Here is a 13,837-nt window from a genome sequence, read left to right on the forward strand (position 1 = left end):
GCCTGAAAAAAACCCAGGTTTGAAGAAAAACCCAAAATCTAAAAGCGAACAAAAAACATTGGATTTTTTTTTAAAACCCAAATAACAGAATCAGTCTCTCTATCTTTAAGAAACAAATGTCCTCTGTAATGGCCATTGTGGCAACTACTGCAATATTGCCAGCCTTCAAGCCTTGGTTTCTGTCAGTAAAAGACAAGAGGAGGAGGCAGAGCCCTGTAATGCTATTTTGACCCTTGAGGGTGGACTCATTGGGGCCAGGCCTGAGAACAACTGCCATGTGACTTGCTGTATGACTCATTGAGGACTAGTTGCTTGTTACTGCTCAACAAAAGCCACCGCATTTTTTAAAAGTGTGATGTATTTGTTAGCGCTTCAGACTGGGATGTGGGAGACAGGGTTCAAATCCCCACTATATACTTTGGGTCCCCCTTGTGGAGAAAAGTGGGGTATAATTGAAGCAAGTAAATAATAAATAATAAGTTGAATGTTGCAGGGAGGGGGGCAGTTAAAAGGTGGGTGTGTGGAAGAGAGAGAAGGAAGCAGGAAAAGGAGAGGATATAGGGCTTGCCAGGAAGTGGGAAAGAGGAAATTGTGTGAGGAGGGGAAAGCAGGGGAAAAGAAGGAGGAGGAGGAGAGATTGGATTTATCCCCTACCCTTCACTTGGAGTTTCAGAGCAGTTTACAATCTCCTTTCCTTACTCTCCCTACAACAGACACTCTGTGAGGTAGGTGGGGCTGAGAGAGCTCTGAGAGAACTTGTGACTGGTCCAAGGTCACCCACTGACTGTGGAAAAGGAGTGGGGAATCAAACCCGGTCCTCCAGATTAGAGTTCTCTGCTCTTAACTGAAACACCAAACTGTCTCTTATAGGTTCCCCACCATGGAATTGGGTCTAATCTAGCAGCTGGCATTGTAGAACTGTGGCATGATTTTCCCAATTAGAGGACTGGTAGGGGAGGGAAGAAGGAAAGCTAAAGATGGAGGGGGCAGGTAGGCTGGCTGATATTAATAATAATAATAATAATAATAATAATAATAATAATAATAATAATAATAATAATAATAATAATAATAATAATAATAATAATAATAATAATAATAAAAGTTTTTATTTATACCCCGCCCTCCTCGCCAAGGCAGGCTCAGGGCGGCTCACAAAGCATGATATAATATCATGGTATAACAATAAACAGTGGGAAGGAGTGGGAAGGAGAGAAGGAAGCAAGGGAAGAGGAGAGGCTATGGGGGCTTCCAGGGAAGGGGAAGAGGAATAGTGGGAAAGGGGAAAATGAGGTCCCCCCCACAAGTCCTTGCAGGTCCCTTGCTTGTAAAGACAATAATCCTCAAGGGGATAATTGTGGCCTGGTATCTATGAAGCCCAGTTTGTTCCTTTTTTCCCAGAGGAGTGTATTGGAAGACAGTCGAATGGAGAATCAGCTCACTACAATGTCGTTACAAGTGTACAATCTGTTGCAAGTTTCTGTTCACTGCTACACCTCTGCGTTCAGCTATATAAATCATGTCGTATTGTTCTGTCCCTTGGAAGGTCTCACAAAACTCACTTTAACTGAACTTGTGTTGCAGGTTCTGTTCTCCAGTTAGCCAATCGAACCCACCCGGGCAGAGGTTATTCAGGTTGCTTTCATTCAGCCCTCGACATCCTTTAAAAAGGTCACAGCCATTAATAATCAGTATAATTGGTAATCAACCGCAGGTTGGGTTAATTGGCTGGGGCCATTCTGAATTGGCAAGAAGTGTCAGAATAAAAGATATACCCAGGCTGTTTTTAGAGACCAGGGCTGCTTCTTTTTGAGCGGGGACGCATAGGAACGAAGTTCCAGCTGGTTTGGCATCAGGGGTGTGACCTAATATGTCAATGAGTTCCTGCCGGGCTTTCCCTCCAAAAAAGCCCTGCGTGAAACAAATGGTGCCATCAGGAGGTGTGGCCTAATATGCAAATGAGTTCCTGCTGGGCTTTTCCCACAAAAAAGCCCTGTGTGAAACAATGCTGACATCAGGAGGTGTGGCCTAATATGCAAATGAACTGTTGGGCTTTTTCTACCCAAAAGCCCTGCGTGAAACAATGGTGGCATCAGTGGGTGTGGCCTAATATACAAATGAGTTCCTGCTGGGATTTTTAAAAACACAAAAAAGCCCTGTTAAAGATCATTTTGGTTTCCAAAATGCAAATTGATGGGGTGGGGGGCTGGGGGTGGTGATGGCATTATTAAACTGTAAGTTTATCTTCCGTATCTCAGCAAGCTGATATGCAAATGTCCCAAAATGGTAATCAGTTTGTTAAAAGGCAGGTGACAAATCAGCTGAGAAATCTTGAATTGCTCGACAGCCTTAATTAAAACAGTAACGGCGCTAGATAATACCCTTGAATTCGATTGCATCCCGGTAGATATTTCCCGAATTAACCTCAGGGGGATTATTCGTGTTAGTCTATTGCCACAAAAGCAATGAGGTCTCCGGGCACTAACTGATCGAGTGTGACAAAAGATTTCATCGCCTGTGTGACCTTTTCACTCCTTGGATTCATGAACGGTAGCAGGTTGATGGATTTTGCATTTCATTTAAGGTTGCCAACTCTAGGCTGGGAAATTCCTGGAGATTTCTTTAGGGGGGGAGCCTGGGAAGGGAAAGGTTTAGAGGAAAGAAGAAGAAGACTGCAGATTTATACCCCGCCCTTGCCCTTCTCTCTGAATCAAAGACTCAGAGTGGCTTACAATCTCCCATATCTTCTCTCCCCACATCAGACACCCTGTGAGGTGGGTGGGACTGAGAGAGCTCTCCCAAAAGCTGCCCTTTCAAAGACAACTCCTGTGAGAGCTATGGCTGACCCAAGCCCATTCCAGCAGCTGCAACTGGAGGAGAGGGGAATCAAACACGGTTCTCCCAAATAAGAGTCTGCACACTTAACCACTACACCAAACTGGCGGGACCTCAACAGGGTCTAATACCATAGACTCCATCCTCTAAAGCTGCCACTTTATCCAGGTAGGCTTGCCAAGTCCCTCCACCGCTCTGGTGGGGGACTCCTCTCTCTCACACACTTTGCGTGTGCAGCACAGCGCGATGACATCACCCAGAAGTGTGGGTGACATCATCCAAAGGCCACTCCACAGACACTCTAGTGTTTGGGATAAAACTCCACGCTACCATAGAGTTTTACCATGGATCCTAGAGCATCCTCGGAGCGACGCTCTAGGAGTCGCAGTAAAAATTCTATGATACCATGACGTTTTAGCATGACTCCTAGAACATCTGTGGCGCAACATGCCTGGCGCAATGACATCACTTCCAGGTGACATCATTGTGAAGAGCACCCAGAGGCCCCTATTTCCAACTCTGGGGTGACGTTGCTTTCACGTTTTCATGACAGACTTTTTACGGGGTGGTTTGCCATTGCCTTCCCCAGTCATCTACGCTTTCCCCCCAGCAAGCTGGGTCCTCATTTTACCGACCTCGGAGGGATGGAAGGCTGAGTCAACCTGGAGCCGGCTACCTGAACCAGCTTCCGCTGGGATCGAACTCAGGTTGTGAGAGCAGAGGGCTCCGACTGCAGTACTGCAGCTTTACCACTCTGCGCCACAGGGCCCCCATGAGCCCCCCAAAAGTTGGCTACCATAAGGAGTCACATATTATATAGGGTTGTCCGTTCTGGGTTGGGAAACGCCTGGAGACTGAGGGCGTGGTTTAGGGAGGGGAGGGGCGTCAGCAGGTATAATGCCACCGAGTCCACCCTCCTTAGCATCCATTTTCTCCTGAGGAAACAGTGCCGGCTTAAACCCTGTGGAGGCCCCAAGGCAGTCAGAATCTCGGGGGCCCTCTTGCAAATTATTTCAGAGTCGGAGGGTCCGCCCCGCCGCCCAAGACCCCCAGGGGAGAGGCTGAGAGAGGAAACTTGGCAACGCTGCCAGCAGCAGCCGCACCAGGCAAGTCGGGCAAAGAGCGGCTCAGTTGTTGGCTGTGCGTGCAGGTTGGGAAGGCTGCAAGCAGGGGGGAAACCAGGGGTGGGGGAGCCAGCCTGGGGCCCCTAAAGGCACGGGAGCCCCTAGGCCAGCGCCTACTTGATCTAATTGTAATCCAGCCCTGTGGGGAAAAGATCTCTGTAGTCTGGAGACAAGTCGTCATTCAGGGCGATCTCCAGGCCCCACTGGGGGGATGGCAACACTGTGCTCATTCAATTATATCCAGACTCTTTTTTAAAAAAATAATTAAAGAAGAAATGAGAACAAAAGAAGTAGGAAAGGAAAGGGAAGGTCCCCTGCGCAAGCACCAGTTGTTTCCGACTCTGGGGTGACGTTGCTTTCACAACGTTTTCACGGCAGACTTTTTTTACGGGGTGGTTTGCCATTGCCTTCTCCAGTCATCTACACTTTCCCCCCAGCAAGCTGGGGACTCATTTGACCGACCTCGGATGGATGGAAGGCTGAGTCAACCTGGAGCCAGCTACCTGAACCAGCTTCCGCTGGGATCGAACTCAGGTCGTGAGCAGAGGGCTCCGGTTGCAATACTGCAGCTTTACCACTCTGCGCCACGGGGCTCTTAAAAACAAGCAGAGAACAGGTAGAGAGACCAAACAAATTGGGAAAACTCTAATTATAAAAGGAGGCTTTTGATTTCCTCTGTGACAAACAGGAGTATGATTACAAAATTTTTCTCTTGCTCTAAATTTAAAAAACCTCTCTCTTGTACAGGAACCCATTCCAATGGGGGTAGCTTTAGCCCATGAAATCCTGGGCCACCATAAATCTGTTAGCCTTGAAAATGTCACAAAAATCTCCCTTTGTGTCTTTCAAGATAACAGCTCTCCGTTTCCTTATACCAATGACTGCTGCATTGGCTTACGGCCCTGCCGGTATTGGAGAGCTCTTCCAGATCTCCATAGAAAGATAACACGCTTTTTCTTCTGGCTGCCGGATTCCCAAGGGAATCTGAGATATATATTCTTTTCACTTACTGCTTCATCCCTGGAGGGAAATTTTGTTCAACGAGCAGTTACCAAGACGGCCTGGTTTGTGGTCTAATTAACGAGCGCCTGCATGAAGCAAACTTCCCCCTTCCCGCTCTTCAAAAGCAGGAGATTCAATGAGGAAAACATTGTCCAAATAATGCAACCCTGGTTTGTTTTCCTTTTATCTCGCCCTCATCTCCCCCCCCCCTTTCTTTGAGCTTCAAGACATGAAAGAAAGCCCTGAAAAGGTTGAAAAACTGCATCCCAGCATTTTCTACGCTTGCGAGGGTACAAGGGTACAAGTATAAGGAAGGGAACTGAAAACCAAATCAGCCGGTATCATAATAGAAATCGATGGTGCGGCCTCATTTGGAGTACTGTGTACAATTTTGATCATCGCACCTCAAAAATGGTATTATAGCATTGGGAAAAGTGCAGAAAAGGGCAACTAGAATGATTAAAGGTTTGGAACACTTTCCCTATGAAGAAAGGTTAAAACGCTTGGGGCTCTTTAGCTTGGAGAAACGTCGACTGCGGGGTGACATGAGAGAGGTTGACAAGATTATGCATGGGACGGAGAAGGCAGAGAAAGAAATCCTTTTCTTCCTTGCTCACAATACAAGAACTCGTGGGCACGCTATGAAATGGCTGAGCAGTCGGGTTAGAACGGATAAAAGGAAGTACTTCTTCCCCAAAGGGTGATTCACACGTGGAATTCACTGCCACAGGAGGTGGCAGCAGCTGCAAGCATAGCCAACTTCAAGAGGGGATTGGATAAACATGGAGCAGAGGTCCATCAGTGGCTATTAGCCACAGGGTATAGATGGAACTCTCTGTCTGGGGCAAGTGATGCTCTGTATTCTTGGTGCTTGGGAGGGACAACAGTGGGAGGTCTTGTAGTATCCTGGTCACACTAATGGACCTCCTGATGGCCCCTGGGTTTTTGGCCATTGTGTGACACAGCCCTTCCACTGTTGCTCCCCCCCCCAGCACCAAGAATAAAGAGAATCACTGCCCAGGACATAAGAACATAAAAGATGCTGGATCAGGCCAATGGCCCATTCAGCCTAACGCTCTGTGTCACACAGTGGCCAAAAAACCACGTGCCATCAGGAGGTTCACCAGTGGGGCCAGGACACTAGAAACCCTCCCACTGTGTCCCCCCCAAGCACCAAGAATACAGAGCATAACTACCCCGGACATAAGAGAAGCCATGTTGGGTCAGGCCAATGGCCCATCCAGTCCAACACTGTGTCACAGAGTGGCCAAAACCCAAAGGCCATCAGGAGGTCCACCAGCAGGGCCAGAAGCCTCCCCAAGTTCCAAGAAGACAGAGCATCACTGCCCCAAACATAACAACATAAGAGAAATCATGTTGGTCAGGCCATCCAGTCCAACGTTCTGTGTCACACAGTGGCCAAAAATCCCACGTGCCATCAGGAGGTTCACTAGTGGGGCCAGGACACTAGAAACCCTCCCACTGTGCCCCCCCCCCCCACAAGCACCAAGAATACAGAGCATCACAACCCTGGACATAAGAACGTAAGAGAAGCCATGTTGGAGCAGGCCAATGGCCCATCCAGTCCAATGCTCTGTCACATATTGGCCAAAAAAACACCAGTGGGGCCAGGACATAACATAATAACATAAGAGAAGCCATGCTGGATCAGGCCAATGGCCCATCCAGTCCAATACTCTGTGTCACACAGTGGCCAAAAACAAAACAAAACCAAGTGCCATCAGGAAGTCCATCAGTGGGGCCAGGACACTAGAAGCCCTCCCACTGTTGCCCCCCCCGAGCACCAAGAATACAGAGCATCACTGCCCCAGACATAATAACATAAGAGAAGCCATATTGGATCAGATGTATGGCCCATCCAGTCCAACACTCTGTGTCACACAGGGGCCAGAAAACCCAGATGCCATCAGGAAGTCCATAAGAACATAAGAGAAGCCATGTTGGATCAGGCCACTGGCCCATTCAGTCCAACACTCTGTGTCACACAGGGGCCAAAAAACCAAGGTGCCATCAGGAGGTCCATAAGAACATAAGAGAAGCCATGTTGGATCAGGCCAATGGCCCATCCAGTCCAACACTCTGAGCCACACAGGGGCCAAAAAAACCAGGTGCCATCAGGAGGTCCATAAGAACATAAGAGAAGCCATGTTGGATCAGGCCAGTGGCCCATCCAGTCCAACACACTGTGTCACACAGGGGCCGAAAAACCCAGGTGCCATCAGGAGGTCCATAAGAACATAAGAGAAGCCATGTTGGATCAGGCCAATGGCCCATTCAGTCCAACACTCTGAGCCACACAGGGGCCAAAAAACCCAGGTGCCATCAGGAGGTCCATCTCATCTGGAAGTTGGCAACCCCGTAACCCCGAGCACAGAACTTAAAAGAATAAACCGTATCATCGCGAGGAAAGGCGTGAGGCCATTGAAAAGCGCACGCTGGGAGGGAAGCGCTCCCCCCCCCGCCCCCATGCGCCATTCTCCGGATTTCCACGAGGCGGCAGCATCCTCCGGCGCAAAAACGCAAAGCTGGAAAGGGTGTGGCGCTGTGTGGGGTTCACGGCACGGTCCTCCTCTTCTCCCCCCTCCCCTCCCTCCCTGCTTGTCTCCAGATCTCCGCGCCGCCTCCCTTCCCCAAGCCGCCCCCCACCCCCTTCCCTCCCTGCAGCCTTGTAAATCACAGCAGCGGCTGCGTCTCCCGAGTAGGAAATAATTCAGTTTTGCCAGGAGTCAGGAGCGAGAGAGGGGAAGGCAGGCGCCGCGGGTGGCCTGGAGAGAGATCCGCGGCCCCCGGGGACGGGAGAGCGGGGAGAAAGGGAGTGCGTTGGGGAGGGGGAGACCACAGGGAGCCTCTGCATGGGGTGGGGGCATCTATGCGACGTGGGGAGGGGGGGGGAGAGGCAGCTGTGGCTGCGGCGCATCGCCCGCCTGTGATGGTTGCCAATCCCCAGGTGGGGGCAGGGGATCCCCCGTTTGGAGACCCTCCCCCCGCCTCAGGGCCGTCAGAAAGCGGGGGAGGGGAGGGAAATGTCTGCTGGGAACTCTATTATTCCCTATGGATATTTATTCCCATAGAAAATCATGGAGAATTGAGCTACGGGTATCTGGGGCTCTGGGGGGGCTGTTGTTTGGGGTAGAGGCACAAAATTTTCAGTATAGCATCTAGTGCCTCTCCCCAAAATATCCCTCGAGTTTCAATAAGATTGGGCCAGGGGGTCCAATTCTATGAGCCCCAAAAGAAGGTGCCCCTATCCTTCATTATTTCCTATGGAAGGAAGGCATTGAAATGGTGTGCCGACCCTTTAAATGTGATGGCCAGAACTCCCTTTGGAGTTCAATCATGCTTGTCACAGCCTTGATCTTGGCTCCACCCCTAATGTCTCCTGGCTCCACCCCCAAAGTCCCCAGGTATTTCTTGAATTGGACTTGGCAACCCTACCGCCTGTGCGCGCCACGACCAGCGCATGGGTCTGTGTTAGGGTTGCCAATCCCCAGCTGGGGGCAGGGGATCCCCCGTTTTGGAGGTGCCCCCCCACTTTAGGGTCATCAGAGAGCAGAGGGGAGGGAGATGTCTGCTGGGCGCTCCATGGTGCCCTATGGAGACCGATTCCCATAGGCTGTAATGGAAAATTGATCCGAGGGTATCTGGGGCTCGGGGGGGGGGCTGTTTTTTGAGGTAGAGGCACCAGTTTTCAGCATAGCACCCTGTGTCCCTCTTCAAAACGCCCTCCAATTTTCAAAAAGTTTGGACCAGGGGTTTCAATTCTGTGAGCCCCCAAAGAAGGTGCCCCTCTCCTTCCATTATTCCCAACGGAGGGAAGGCCTTTAAAAGGAAATAGATGCAAGCAGGGGCGGCCGAGTTGGTCTGAAGCACTTGAACAAAGCAGGCGTCAAGTGGCACCTTTAAGACCAACCAAGTTTTATTGAGAACGTCAGCTTTCACGTACCATTTTGCATTCTAAACCGTTGCCCAATGGATAATTTCACTTCACTGTCATTGGTTCTTAAATCTGTACCGTGCTGCATTCTGGGCCACTGCCTACCAGCTATGTATGGCTCTGCTCAGCTATGTATGGCTTTGCTCACCGCGCTGGATTCCTCTTCTGACGAAGTGCGCTTAAGAGCACACGAAAGCTGACGTTCCGAAAGGCGTGTGGTCCCTTTAAATGTGATGGTTAGAACTCCCTTTGGAGTTCAATGATGCTTGCCACACCCTTGCTCCTGGCTCCATCCCCAAAGTCTCCTGGCTGCACCCCAAAAGCCTCCAGATATTTATTGGATCGGACATGGCAACCTGAATCAGTGTTGTGCGCTGGGAGCACACCAGCAGTAGATGGGGAGGTTGACTCAGAGATGACTAAAGGGGCACAGATTGCTGCGTGGTTCTCCTTCTCTCTTCCCCGCCCCCCCCTTGGCCTCCGCCTCCAGTCACTTCTGGAGTGCCTTTGTTTGGATTATTTTCTCTCTCTCTCTCTCTCTCTCTCTCTCTGTCTCTCTGTCTCTGGCCTGCCTCGCCCCAGTCCTGGTCGCCATTTATTTCAGGAGCAATAACGACATCTCAAGAGCCCCGTGGCGCAGAGTGGTCAAGCTGCAGTACTGCAGTCCGAGCCCTCTGCTCATGACTTGAGTTCGATCCCGGCAGAAGCTGGGTTCAGGTAGCCGGCTCCAGGTCTACTCAGCCTTCCATCCTTCCGAGGTGGGTGAAAGGAGTCCCCAGCTTGCTGTGGGGGGTGGGGGTGGGGTGGAAAGCGTAGATGACTTGGGAAGGCAATGGCAAACCACCCCGTAAAAAAAGTCTGCCGTGAAAACGTTGTGAAAGCAACGTCGCCCCAGAGTCGGAAACGACTGGTGCTTGCACAGGGGACTACCTTTAACTTTTTTTTAATGACATCTCAGAGGTGGCCCAAGGTGTTAGGATGTATCCATGGCTGCCTTGGTGGCCACAGTCCAAACCCACAGCCAGTATGGTGCTGTGGCGGCTGTGTTGCCAGCTAGCCTCCAGGGGGGGGCGGGCGAGAGATATCCTTTCCCCTCGAGATCCCCTGGAATTGCCATACATCTCCAGGGGAACTGATCTCTGCAGTCTGGAGATGTATGGCAATTCCAGTGGATCTCCAGGTCCCACCTGGAGGCTGGCATCCCTAAGTCCAGCTCATCTCCAGGCTACAGAGATCAGTCCCCCTGGAGGAAATGGATGCTTTGGAGGGGGGACTCTGTATCCTCGGACCCCACTGAGTTCCCTGCCTTCCTAAGGCTTGAACCCTCCAAACTTCCAGGAATTTTGCAACCTGGAAGCTGGGAACCCGATCCCTCTACCCCAGCCCCTGCCGGTGGCAAAGCGGGAAGGAACCTGGAAACCTTATTCCCTGTGATGACAACCAGGGCTTTTTGTGTAGCAGGAACTCCTTTACATATTAGGCCACACCCCACTGATGTAACCAATCCTCCGAGAGCTTACAGGGCCTACTGTCAGCTTCAGGAGGATTGGCTGCATCAGGGAGGTGTGGCCTAATATGCAAAGGCGCTCCTGCTACAAAAAAAGCCCTGATGAGAAAACCGCGTGCTTCACTACTACACCAGTTTGGCGTAGTGGTGAAGTGTGCGGACTCTTACCTAGGAGAGCCGGGTTTGACTCCCCACTCCTCCACTTGCAGCTGCTGGAATGGCCTTGGGTCAGCCATAGCTCTGGCAGAGGTTGTCCTTGAAAGGGCAGCTGCTGTGAGAGCTCTCTCAGCCCCACCCACCTCACAGGGTGTCTGTTGTCGGGGAGGAAGATGAAGGAGATTGTGAGCCCCTCTGATATTCGGAGTGGAGGGCGGTATATAAATCCAATATCATCATCATCATCATCATCATCAAAGGTTTGTTATTTGGTCACTACACCAAACTGGCTCTCTGTAGTAAACAAATCTCTCTTCTGGGGCAGACTTCCAACTGAGAGCTGAAATTGTTAAACGTGGACAAATGATCTCACTTCTGCTTTGGCCACTTCTAGATTTTATTTTCTCCCTCTTCAATAACTGAAGAGCCCCGTGGCACACAGTGGTCAAGCTGCAGTACTGCAGTCGGAGCCCTCTGCTCATCATGACCTGAGTTCGATCCCGGCAGAAGCTGGTTCAGGTAGCCGGCTCCAGGTTGACTCAGCCTTCCATCCTTCTGAGGTCAGTAAAATGAGTCCCCAGCTTGCTGGGGGGAAAGTGTAGATGACTGGGGAAGGCAATGGCAAACCACTCTGTAAAAAGGCCTGCCGTGAAAACATTGTGAAAGCAGCGTCACCCCAGAATCGGAAACGACTGGTGCTTGCACAGGGGACCTTTCCTTCAATAACTCCTTTGCGGAAAAGCCCACTCTCTAATTGATTGGGTAAATTCCCCCCTTCCTGTTTCACTCTTACAGAAAAATATTTGCAAAGACACCCTCCCTCATTAAAACGGTTTAAAAAACCCCTCTCAAGTGTACAAGGTGATTTAGAGTCCAAAATCTCCACACACAAAACCCCCCAGTAATAATGGAATTTAAAATCCCTTCCTTTTATTAATGCACTGCCCTGTCCTCTCATTTATTGTATTTACTATTTAATTTATTTATACCCCTTTTTCACCCTAAAAAGGTAACAAGGTAGTCCCGTGTGCAAGCACCAGTCATTTGCGACCCTGGGGTAATGTCACATGTCATGACGTTTTCGCAGCAGACTGTTTTACGGGGTGGTTTGCCCTTGCCTTCCCCAGTCATCGACACTTTCCCCCAGCTGGGGACTCATTTGACTGACCTCGGAAGAATGGAAGGCTGAGTCAACCTTGAGCCGGCTACCTGAACCCAGCTTCTGCCGGGATCAGATTCAGGTTGTGAGCAGAGAGCTCGGACTGCAGTACAGCAGCTTTACCACTCTGTGCCACGGGGCTCCATTTCACCCTAGTGGGGACCCAAAGCAGCTGGCTTTACCTAGGGTTGCCAGCCTCCAGGTGAGGCCTGGAGATCTCCCACTGACAACTCATCCCCAGCCAGCAGAGATCAGCTTCCCCGGAGAAAATGGCTGCTGTGAAGGGTGGACACTATGGCCATGCTGGGGCCTAAGGTTGCCAATTCCCCATTGGTATCATAGAGTCTTCCCCCCAGATCGCTAGAGCATCACCACACGAAACCGTAGAGTTTCCCACGAATTCCTAGAGCGCCCCCACACAACTTGCCCAGTGCGATACGTCACTTCCGGGCACCACCCAAGCTGAATGGCGACAGGACCCTGAGTGGGAGGGATTCCCCTGACAGCCTCGTCCCTGCCAGCGGGTTGGGGGCTGCCAAACTGGGGGATCCCCCACCCCTGGTGGGAACTTGGCAGCCCCACTAAGGCCCCTCCCCTCACCAAACCGCACCCTCTCCTGGATCCACCCCCCCCAAAGTATTTTCCAAGAAGAAGAAGACGATATTAGATTTATATTCCACCCTCCGCTCTGAATCTCAGAGTCTCAGGGCGGCTCACAATCTTTTTTCCCTTCCTCCCCCACAACAGACACCCTGTGAGGCGGATGGGGCTGAGAGAACTCTCCCAGAAGCTGCCATTTCAAGGACAGAGTCTCAGAGCGACCTACAATCTCCTTTCCCTTCCTCCCCCACAACTGACACCCTGTGAGGCGGATGGGGCTTAGAGAGCTCTCCCAGAAGCTGCCGTTGCAAGGACAGAGTTGCAGAGCGGCCTACAGTCTCCTTTTCCCTTCCGCCGCCACACCAGACAACCTGTGATTTGGGTGGAGCCGAGAGGGCTCTCCCAGAAGCTGCCCTTTCAAGGACAACTCCGTGAGAGCTATGGCAGACCCAAGGCCCTTCCAGCAGCTGCAAGGGGAGGAGTGGGGAATCAAACCCGCTTCTCCCAGATAAGAGTCCGCGCACTTCACCACTACGCCAGCCTGACTTGGCAACCCTGCTCTATGCCAGTGGCTTAGATGGGGTGAAGAAGTGAAATCTAGAAGAAGACTAGATAAGGGTACCGGCTTACTGTTTGTCTTTGCCCTCTTTGTGCGTCGCAGGGGTCTGTGCCCAATGCTCAGGGTGGGCGGCTGGCACTCTTGGTCTTCTTTCAGCTCGTCCCTCTCCTCTCAAGACGGTGCAGCCGGAGCCGGGAGGCACTGGAAATCTGTGGGACTTTTCTGAGCAATTGGATCCGTCAGATCAGATTAGCGCCTCGCTCCGGCTGGGCCAGGATACCCACCGGGAAGGCAGGGAGAGACCCAGCTGGGAAGAGTCAGTCTCCATCAGCCCAAAACAGCTTGTCCCAGGATTAGAGTTGGCACTTCTTGCAATTCTGCGCCCTGCTGTGGATTGGGGGAAAAACAGGACTGCTTTTCTAGGGTCTGTTGAGGGTTTTTTTTTTTGGTGGGGGGGAGCTGGATTCAACAGCACCCATCTGCACATTCCACACAGTGCCCAGGCAGACTGTGAGTGGTTAGCGTTCCTGACGGAATAGGTTGGCGGGGACCATGGAGCGAAGCCACAGAAACAGAACAGGTTGGCGGAAAGATGTGTACGACTCGGTGGTACCTCCCTGCTGTCTCCGTCGCTCTGGAATGGCTCGTTTGGTTTCTGAGTTCCCAAACCACTTTCTAGTGCCAATTTGAGAGGGGTTTTTCCCATGCTAGGTTTTCAGAAGGGAAGCTTTCAAGCTTGAGAAGAATATAATAATAAGAAGATATTGGATTTATACCCCGCCCTCCACTCCGAATCTCAGAGTCTCAGAGCGGCTCACAATCTCCTTTCCCTTCCTCCCCCACAACAGACACCCTGTGAGGTAGATAAAGATATTGGATTTATATCCCGCCCTCCACTCCGAAGCGTCTCAGAGCGGCTCACAATCTCCTTTCCCTTCCT

This window comes from Heteronotia binoei, chromosome 13 (assembly GCF_032191835.1).
Source record: "Heteronotia binoei isolate CCM8104 ecotype False Entrance Well chromosome 13, APGP_CSIRO_Hbin_v1, whole genome shotgun sequence".
Classification (NCBI taxonomy): domain Eukaryota; kingdom Metazoa; phylum Chordata; class Lepidosauria; order Squamata; family Gekkonidae; genus Heteronotia; species Heteronotia binoei.